At 35.2% G+C, this 11,353-nt stretch overlaps 1 protein-coding gene across 19 annotated transcripts in view; it reads left to right on the top strand.

Moving 5' to 3' along the window:
- Positions 1-11,353, top strand: part of BAZ2B (bromodomain adjacent to zinc finger domain 2B) — a 313,348-nt gene that overhangs the window by 158,637 nt on the left and 143,358 nt on the right. The gene's annotated exons all lie outside the window — the stretch shown is intronic.

Raw genomic sequence — 11,353 nt, 5'->3', positions numbered from 1 at the left:
TTTTTTCCCATTTTTTAAATATAACTTTTTTTTTCTTTTTTAAGATTTTTATTGGCTTTTTAAGATTTTTTCCCATTTTTTAAATATAACTTTTTTTTTCTTTTTTAAGATTTTTATATGAGGGAGACACAGTGAGAGAGGGAACACAAGCAAGGGGAGTGGGAGAGGAAGAATCAGGCTTCCCAGTGAGCTGGGAACCTGATACAGGATTTGATCCCAGGACCCAGAGGCTCATGACTGAGCTGAAGGCAGACACTTAATGACTGAGCCACCTAGGCACCCCAATATGACTTATTTTTTGTTACATTTTAATTGTCCACAGTGCCTTATCTGTTTCTTCCCTTATTTCTTAAAGTATTAGGGGTGCTTAGGTGACTCAGTTGATAAGCATCTGCCTTCGGCTCGGGTCATGATCCCATGGTCCTGGGATCAAGTCTGCACTGGGCTCCCAGCTTGACTGGAAGCCTGCTTCTCCCTCTCCCACTCTCCCTGCTTGCGTTCCTTCTCTCACTATGTCTCTCTCAGTCAAGTAAATAAAAATCTTAAAGGGGCACCTGGGTGGCTCAGTGGGTTGAGCCGCTGCCTTCGGCTCAGGTCATGATCTCAGGGTCCTGGGATCGAGTTCCGCATCGGGCTCTCTGCTCAGCAGGGAGCCTGCTTCCTTCTCTCTCTCTCTGCCTGCCTCTCAGTGTACTTGTAATTTCTCTCTGTCAAATAAATAAATAAAATCTTTAAAAAAAAATCTTAAAAAATAAAATAATAGTTTCCATACTTAACATGTTCCTTAGTAATTGAGATTATAATAAAATTTCTTAAATATAATAAAAATTTCCTAAAGTGTGAGGTCAGACTTTTGTTTCTAACACTTACTACCTTTGTTTATGGCAAGTTACTTAATTTTTCTATGTCTCTGTTTCCTTATCTGAAAATTATGATGATGATGACAATAATAAATTTGGAGTTTACTTGACATAATTAAAATAATGAAGAGAAAATACTTAACATAGTACCTGATATAAATATTAAGCTCTCAATAAGTAGTATAGTGGATGGAGTTTTAAATAGAGATATAAATGGTGATGATAATGTCAGTAGTAGTAGAAATGTATTTGATACATGTCTCAGTTTTTCCACATTGATGCTCTAAGTTAATTTAGTTGTATGTAATCTGACCCACTAATTTTTTTAAACTCTATTTCTTTTTACTAGTTTTTCTAATCTTGTTTTCATGGTGCTTTTGGTCCTTTATACAACTTTGTACCTATTCTGTTTGAACTCTGTGTTTTCCAATATATCTATTATCAATTTTATTTTGCCTACTACAGAATTAAACAATTTCACTAAAATGGTTTCACTGAAAATTTGGTGAATGTGTTAAGTATTTCACATTATTAAATATAAAAACAAAAATTCAAAAGGGTAAATAACAGGATCAGCATTTAAATATCTCCCTCATCCTATTTTTCACTTCAAATTAGTTTTTCACTTAACTAATTCTTTCTAGAGTTTAATGATAAGAACGTCAAGGAAAACAATCATGACAATGAAAAATGCCTCTATAATTTCCCCTTATGCTTCATATTTAGCTCATTCAGCCAGAAAATATTGAGCACATATTATGTATGAGGCTTAGGAATATAGGTGGAGGAACTTTGTGGAGCCTTTCAATGATGTAAATAGTTTATCTTAAATATAATTGCAATGTTTATTGAAAAATTTAAGCAAGGAAGTGCCATTATCTAATTTATATTTTTAACAAAGTTTACTCTGTGAAAAATGGATTTTAGCAGCAAGGATTGGGGTACTGTGACAAGTTTGTTTCTATAGGAAAACTGTTAGTGTCATGGATCAGGGTTGTACTATGGAAATGGAAAAATGTAAATCAATTTAAAATTATGGTAAAAGTAGAGAAGACTTGGCAATGGACTGGATTAGGGGGGTCAGAGGATCAACATGTACATGCTCATCCCCCTATATGGGATGTGAATTCCATACTTTGCATACAGGTTTTGTATCATGACTTGCCTCATGCATTAAAGATACCATTGTCTAAATTTTTCCATCTAATTTCTTTGCATTCCACCAGTCAGATTGCTACCAACTTTTATTCTAAAATTCCCTTTACCTCCTGATTGATTTCTATATTCTTTTTATAGTCTGTCTTTCTGCTCACCTGGTTAGATTTTGCTTAACTTTCATGCATTGTTTTGGTAGTGGGATCCCAGCACTAAAAGTCATACTAATGATGGGTCAGACTGGACTGAGTGATGTTCTGGACAGGCTAAAAAAATAGAAACCATAAAAGTAGACAATTTTATTTTAATAATCTTAGTTGAAAATGAGAGTAGAAAATATGAAGTGGCAAAATAGGGATCAGTAGTCAAAGGAGAGTTTTTCTTGTTTTTAAAGATGGAAGATAACTGGGAACAATCCAGTAGAGTAGATATGGACAAGAGAGAGAATGATCAGTGGGGTAACGTTCCTGACTAGTCTAAGAGAATGGAGGAAGTCCACCTCCCCCATTTTAATAGATGGGAAGGAAAGGATGAGTCATTAGGTTTTAAATTTTCTAAAAGAAAGAAGTTGTTTTACTATAATATTGTAAATCCATCACTTAGTTCTCCCCAACCTCCAACTGATGGGTTACTAATTAATGTCAATAGAGCTGAACATTCTATTCAACAGGTATCTTGTTTTGTTCTTATTCTTTCTGCTTTTCTTTTTAAACAAATGAAGATAGTAAAGAGAGAAGAGAGAACTGAATATCCAGGGGGATATTGAAATAGAGATAGTAGATAATGAGATGTGTCACTTACAACTTCCCCAAGTAGGTGATTGACTCAGACCAGCAGGGTCAGGGTATTTGGGGTGCAGAATTAGAAGGATGTTCTTCATAGGGGAGTAAGACCTAATTTGAAGACAGATTTTGCAATGGCTTGAAATTAGGTTTTAAAGATCAATCAAAAGTGAAAACACCTCCAACTTCCAGTTGGGAACTTAGATTTTGAAGTCACAGCAAATAGGATTGGACAGATGGTCATGTTATTAAGAAGTGATATGAGACAGAGATCCGTTAGATCAGTGGTTTGAAAACTTTTTTTTTAAGTCAATGGGACCCCTTTTTCAAACAAAATCTCATAGGGACTCTCAATATACAAAACAGATAAAAGAGGACCTGATGGAAGCTAGTAGAATATGGGCTAGAGCCATACCCTCTACTTCTTCCTCTCGTTACCTTCTTCCAAGGTACTTAAAAATAACTGAGACTCTGCAGAACATTTTTTAAAATTTAATTTTATTTTTTCAGTGTTTCAAGATTCATTTTTTATGCACCACACTCAAAAGAAGACAAAAACAGTTCACCCTTTTCTTTCAGCCCTCCACACCCCAATCTCTGGCAACCACCAGTCTGTTCTCTGTATCTATGAACTTGCTTCTTTCTTATTTTTATTTCTAAATTTTTTTTTATATACACACATAAGAGAGATTATATGGTGTTTATTTTTCTCTGACTTACTTCACTTCGCTTAATGCCCTCAAGGTCCATTCACAAAGACCAAGATTTCATTCTTTTTTTTTTTTATGGCTGAGGAATATTCCATTATATGTATATGCCACAGTTTCTTTATCCATTCATCCATTGAGGGATACTGAAGTTGTTTCCATACCTTGGCTATTGTAAATAACATTGCTGTGAACATGGGGCTGCCTATTATCTTTTTTGAGTTAGTGTTTTCATTTTGATAAATACCCAGAAATGGAATTATTAAATCATTGTATTTTTAATTTTTTGAGGAATTTCTATACTGGAGCTGCATCAGTTTACATCCCCACCAACTATGCACAACTGTTCCCTTTTCTCCATTCCCTTGTTAGTTCTTGTCTTTTGGATAATAGCCATTCTAACAGGTGTGAGTTGTGGTTAATTTGCATCACCCTGATGATTAATGATATTGTACATCTTTTCATGTACCACCAGAGCCAGGTGATGAAGGGATGTTCCCTGAATGACAGCTACAAAAACCAGGCTACCAGACATAAAAACTAGGAAAACAGATGTGTATAAAAACTCTCTAGGAGACACTAGGTTCCTGGAATGTGACAAATAGTGAGCTCTAAGACAGTACCCAGCCTCCAAGTTCTCTGGAAAAGATTACATTATAGTCAGCCCTTCAATGTAAGTTTAATTAGAAGCTGACCCCTCAGGTTGAATTCATGATGATTAGCTAATAAACCTCCCTCACAGAAAGATCAAGCTGTGCATCTGTTGCCTCTTCCTCTTGCTGGAGATGGTAGCTACTTAAGAATCCTTTCTCTGCTTGGTGCAATCCTGTGGATCCATGAGTGTAAGCCCCACTGCCCACCAGAGACAGGTGATGTAGAGCTATTCCTTGGAAGCAGTCATAAAAATTGGTGTTCTAGATAGGGGTATGATTATTATGGTATGGGACCTGGAAAACAATCTCTCCTGGCCTCCACAAGTAGGCAGTCAAGAGGTTCCCTAGGCTGTAGCCCTCTAAATTGGGGCACTCATTACATGTAAAAGCTTCCTTATGGAAGATACTGGTGTTCTGGAGCACAGTAAAGAGGAAAGTGTGAAGATGACATCTGCCTGTCTCCATCCTTGTGGAGTGTTCCAGCAGGCTCCTGGGTGTGTGTGTTAAATTAGATGCTGCTCCCTTATGCCAGTGCGTTAACCCAAGTATTCTGGGTGTGATTGGCTACCTCTGAGCTGGGTCTTGGGGTGGGTGAATCTGAATGTGAGTCCTTTGAAAGCAGTTTCTCAGATCACATAGTCTTGTAGGTCTTGAGATGCAAGCTTTGTTGGTTCTCAAAGTTAGTTGTTTTGGAGGCTCATTTCTCAAGTGTGTGTCATAAAAGTAGGGATGCCCAGTGTGGGGCTCAAATTACTTGTTCCTCAGGGAGAACTTCTGTGTTTTGAGTTCCTTCCTGGTTGTGGGTCCCTGTGCCAGGAGTGGGGTTTTATAGCAATATTGTGTCTCAGCTTTTTACCTGTTTTAATGTGGTTCTCTTGTTTGCCTGATATCTAGTCATCACTGAGCTAGACTTTAGGGTTTCTTTGTTTGGTTGTTTAGAGGAATTTGTTTCATGGGTCACTGTAGACTCAGTGTGTCTGTGGGAGGAGGTGGATTCGGGATCCTTTTGCATTGCAATCTTGAACTGGAACTCTCTGTAGAACATACTGAAGGGTAATTTTCAGCAATAACAAATCTTTAGAAGTTCTTCCTTTTTTTTTTTTTATTAGTTTAACTGTCATTAATACTAGCACATGGTAGCAAGTGGTCAGAATGATATATAGTGAAAAATAATTCACCTATCCTAGATGTCAATTCTCTAGTCCCTTTAGCTAGGAGTAAAGAGTTACCCGTTTCTTTCTTTTCTTTGTTTTTGTTTGTTTGTTTGTTTCTCTCTCAAGAGAGAAAGTGTGTGCAATAGAGCGCTGAATGAAGGGAAGGGCAGAGAGAGAGAGAGGGAGAGGGATGGAATCCCAGCGGACTCCATGCTGAGCCAGAACCCCATGGTGGGACTCAATTACAGAATCCTGATGTCATGACTTGTGCTGAAACCAAGAGTCCAATGCTCAACTGACTAACCCACCCAGGTGCCCCTAGTTACCAGTTTCTTAAAAATTTTTCTAGAAGTATTCTACATATACAGGCATAAAAATATTCTCCCTTTTCTCTTCATCACACATGAGATCATGCTATTTTTATTCTTATCCAGTTTACTTTTCTCATTTAGTAAAATAATCTAGTATAGGTGTACCTCATTCTTTTGTGCATGGTATTCTATTAAAGGGATGTACCTTAATTTAACAATTCCTAATTGGTGGAATTTTTGTTTTTAAAAGTTATTTATCAGAGTGCCTGGATAGCTCAGCTAGTTGAGCATCTGACTCTTGATTTCATCTTGGGTCATGATATCCGTGTCATGGGATCAATCCCCATGTCAGACTCCATGGTCATTGGGGAGTCAGCTTGGGATCTCCTCTCTCCCTCTTCCTCTGCCCCTCTCCAATGCTCTCTCTCTCTCTCTCTCAATCCTTTTTTAAAAAGTCATTTATAATTAATATGTTGTAATAATCCTTTACATATATCTTTACCCATATATGTGAATATACTTCTTGGATAAACTGAAGATTTTGAATGAGAGTGATAATATTAGAAAGACAAACCTAATGTTAGGAAAACCAGGACAAAAGTATTTTTGCATGATATTCACAAACTCTTAAATTCATTTTGCTCTTTAAGAAGTGTGTTTTTCTTCTTAGGTTAGCTCTGATTCTTCCCCACTGAAAGGGAGTTTTTATTCTAGTTCATCAGACTGTAGTACTTTGCATCTTTCTTTCTTCAACTTCTGAGTATATGTGGATATCTTGCATAAAGTAACATGACTTCTGTTTGTTACCCTGCTTAATTTTTCCCAATCTCTTATCCATCAGCCTCACTTTCCAGAAATATCTTAGAAATTCCAGTTAATTTTAGTTGTATTTCCTAGTTAAGCAAAGCTTTAGTCTTTTTGGTTGTATTTTGGGACTTCGTAGATTAAAGGAACAATTAACTAGATATTGTCTCTCTTTTTATTCTTCTGACTTTTGTATCCTTGTTAGAAATTTCTAATCATTGTCAGCATTTAAATTCATATACTCTACTTACAGTTTAGTTGATCCATACATGTTAAATTTTGTAATATTCTTTTATATCTTAGGATAGCCTCTTTCTCACAGATGTCTCTTTGCAAAGGAATATTTAATTCTTTTAGATAGATATTTACTGAAGAGCATGAAAATCAGTGCTCTACTCTTGTATAATTTTCTTTTTTTTTTTTTTTGAAGATTTTATTTATTTATTTGACAGACAGAGATCACAAGTAGGCAGAGAAACAGTCAGAGAGAGAGGAGGAAGCAGGCTCCCTGCTGAGCAGAGAGCCCGATGCGGGGCTCGATCCTAGGACCCTGGGACCATGACCTGAACCGAAGGCAGAGGCTTTAACCCACTGAGCCATCCAGGTGCCCCTTGTATAATTTTCTTATCAAATCTCTTGATGGATAAATAAGACAAGTAAATCTTTAAAAGATTTAGCAGAAATTTATAATTTATCATGATACACATTTGGAGACAGAACCAGGGCAATGAAAGGAAAGATAAAGAAAAAGGGGAATTAAATTGTTAAATATTTTGAAGATTTATTTATTCATTTTAGAGAGAGAAAGTTGGGGGGGGGGGTGCTGCAGAGGAGAGAGAGAATCTTGAGCAGACTTCCCACTGAGTGCTGGGGCTTCATCTCAGGATCATGACCTGAGCTGAAATCAAGAGTCGGACACTTAACCAACAGAGTCACCCAGCTACCCCAAATTGTTAAATATTTTAATACGATGTGAATGTTTTGTTTTGTTTTTACCATCAAGTTAGCAAAACTCTGATAGTGACTTGAGGGTTAGTTTAGTTCAAACCTATCTTTTTTTCAAGTAAAAAAACTAGTATTTAGGGTGTCTGTGATTGCTCCAGATCACAGACTACAGCACAGAGCACCTGATTGCCAGCCCATTTTTTTTTAAAGATTTTATTTATTTATTTGATAGAGAGAGACGGAGATCACAAGCAGGCAGAGAGGCAGCAGAGAGAGAAGGGGAAGCAGGCTTCCTGCAGCTCAGAGAGCTGATGCAGGGCTTGATCCCAGGACCCTGGGACCATGACCTGAGCAGAAGGCAGAGGATTAACCCACTGAGCCACCCAGGCACCTCATGCCAGCCTATTTTTGTTTGGGGATGCAATTGTTACTTTTTACAGTGGTTGTTAAAATATGCGAAGCTTCAAAGGACATTGATTCATTTTATATATTCATATTTTAAATCACAAGATACTATGCTTAAGACTCAAAATAACTATTTTTGAAAATGTAGGTAAATAAAAGTTTTGTAAATAGAATGACTTTCCTTCAAACATATTATATAATTTTGTTTATTATCTAATAAGGTGTTTCTGCCTTATCTCCTATTTCACAAAATCCCTTATCAGAAAAATGTTTGTATCTTCTTGGCTTTTGTTTTTGTTATGCTACTTAAAATCTTGAAATATTATTTGTCCGAGTGTTCACTTGCCTGGAAGTTATCTAAAGAAATGGTTTTATAAAAGTCATTGTCAGACCTTTTAGAGAATAGTGGACTTGTAAATCTAATGTTAGTGGCACTACTAAACCAAAAGCATCAGCAGAGTGACTACCTCATGATCTTTACTATTCTTGATTACTGTTTTTCACTTGAGTTTACCTTGCAAGGATAAATCAGGTTTCACCAAATCTACCCTTGTGCTTTGAATCCCCACAGAGAACTTTTGGTATTGCTGGCAAAGATAAGGACAGAACACCTTCTAGGAGAAATTATCTAAGTCTGTTATTATGTTTCCTGCAAATAACACAAAGGGCAGCTGATCATGTTTGTACTTCTTAGCCCACGTGTCTTGCTTTTCCTTACTAGCACCTGTTCAGGTTTACACCTAGCAGCTGTCAGTATTCATAACCTCTGTGATTACACAAAAGGGAAGTCTGCTGTGCCTGAATTTGAAATGTTATCATTAACAACTGATCATTGAATCTTTTTGGAATGAGTATAGAAAATCATTATGCAGAAAAGTTGTTTGTGACAGTTCTGATTTTTGTCTATTCTCAGAGTTGCTATTGGCAAATATCATCCTAGTAAAATATAGTAAATTCATGTTATCTAATATGAGCAATGTTCTGATATATGTTAATGACCTATGATACATTACCAGTTTTAAACAATTAGGACAAAATTAAAATAATAGAGTTAGACTGACACAAATGATAGGTTGAATATAATGATAATGTTATCATTTATCACAATGTCAATAAATCTGCTTGAATCATCTTATTATAACAATTATATAGAGTTAATACTTACTGGAAAGTTTTAGTTAATTGCATTCTAAGTCATACAGTTTTTGATACTTTAGATCAGGGATTTCTCAACCTTAGCGCTCCTAACATTTTGGGCCAGGTAATTCCCTGTGTGGGGGATGTCCCCTGTATTGTCGGAGTTTAGCAGTATGCCTGGAATCTATCTCCGCAGTACTAAGATCAAAATAAGTTGAAAAGAATAATACATGAATAATGTGTATAAATAGAACTTCTAAGGAAAATGGCTGCATAACCACATTTTTAAAAAATATGTTAAGCCCTTTTCCACTTAAATGAACAAAAGGAACCAAAAATAAAACAAAATTCCACTTTATTGAAAACTAAAAAAGGCCCTTAACATTATACCATTAACTGTAGTTCTACTTTGTTATTTGCAGGTTTAAACTTTATTTTTTAAAGTGTTATAATAAAGAACCTGCTAATATTTTATTTCTACAGAATAGATTCTCAAAAGTAGATTGTAAGATCCAAGTATATTTATATTTTAATTTTAATGACCATTTCCAGGAAAAGATCTTCGATAAGCAATATGTAGAGACTGCTCATTTTGTTTTCTGGGTTTTACCTGCTTTAGTCCTGAATGAAGTAATAACAACTGAAAGAAATATACCTAGGTTTCATAATTTATTATCTTAAGAAAAGTAATGACTATTATTTATTGAATACTTTTATGCCAAGTACTCAGCTAAAGTACTTAACCTATGTTATATCACCACACTATTTTTGCGGTAGAGTACAAAGGCAAATTTAAAAAACAAACAAAACAAAACAACTTTACATTATTTTTTAAAAATAAACACATTTAAATAGCACATTTTAGAATTTATTAAGACAATGAGGTTACCAGCTATACATTTTAAAAAATAGCCTTTTTCTGGAAAGTCTAACAAAGGTTGCAAAATTTTTGTATATAGGGAAATGAGGCTTATGGGTGAAAATTGTGGAAAAAATATTAGTATGGGCATTTCCATCAGACCAACCACACATCTTCAAGCTTCTTGATGACCATTTCATGACTCAAAACCTGCCTTTCAAGTGTTAGTTTTATGTAACTATCAGTAACAACTGCTCTTTTCCATGATGACTGCTGATACAGAGAAAGAAAATTTCCTTAAGAATACAAACTCATTATAGCAGTATCATCATCTGTAGAGGTGACTGACAGCAGTGCCAAAATATAATATGAAGAGAAATTTTGAATTGTATATGATTGGAAAGCTTACTGAAATGGTTACTAATAATGCTGTATGTTAACCTGAGATAACCTTTACTATATCTATCGATCTTATGAGTAAAATCATCTAGATACCCTATGGATTAAACCAACTTTTATACATTAGTCCTGCCTTATTTTAACTGGTCAGTATTTTAAAATCAGACTATTTTTCTTAGAAAATATGAAAATGAAGACAGGGAAATCAGACAGGGAGACGAACCATGAGAAACTATGGACTCTGGGAATCAAACTGAGGGTTTTCAAGAGGAGGGTGTGGGGGATGGGTTAGCCCAGTGATGGGTGCTAAGGAGGGCCTGTATTGCATTGAGCACTGGGTATTACATTCAAACATTGAAGCATGGAACACTACATCAAAAACTGATGATGTACTGTATGGTGACATATAATTTTAAATTGTATAAGAAAATATATAATAATTATGTGAATTGCTTATAGAATTCCATACAGAAATCTTTTTCATGGTTAGATTTCATGGTGAAAGTTTACTTGTGGTTGATCATAAGTTCAGTTATAAATGAGCAGTATCTTTTGTTTTGTTTCTTCCTATAAATTGTGTACTTATTAATGCAATTGTGAACTTCATGACTTTCTTGCTTACTTGTAGGATCATTGTTTGCAGAGAGTACTAAAACAACTGTAACCTATTCTAGATTAAAAAATGTATTGGGATATAATTGATATATAACATTTGAAATTAGTTTCATGTGTACAACTTAATGATGGATATTTATTATATTGGAAAATGATCATCACAATAAGCCTACTTAACATTCATCACTACACAGTTACAAATTTTTTCTTGTGATGAGAACTTTTAAGATCTACTTTCTTAGCAACTTACAAATATACACTGTAGTATTACTAACAATAGTCAGCATGCTGTACATTATAACCCATGACTTATTTTAAAACTGGAAGTTAAAGCATTTTGATCCCCTTTTATTCATTTCTACTCTAGATTTTTAATATCAACATAAACTTAAAATAAGACCAATGTAAGATTGCACCTGAAATAGCTAAGCAAATAAATGAAGATATGTGTAAGTGCTCACTTATTATAAAGGGGTCATACTAAGGCCATTTTAACTGTAGTTCAAACCTGACAGTAACAACTCTAAAATGTATTCATCTTTTTGGTGGGCGAGGAGCGCTTGGTCT

The sequence above is a fragment of the Mustela nigripes genome, chromosome 3 (assembly GCF_022355385.1).
Source record: "Mustela nigripes isolate SB6536 chromosome 3, MUSNIG.SB6536, whole genome shotgun sequence".
In the NCBI taxonomy this organism is placed as follows: Eukaryota; Metazoa; Chordata; class Mammalia; order Carnivora; family Mustelidae; genus Mustela; species Mustela nigripes.
Note: the sequence above shows the minus strand (reverse complement) of the source record. Positions and strands in the feature narration are given on the sequence as shown.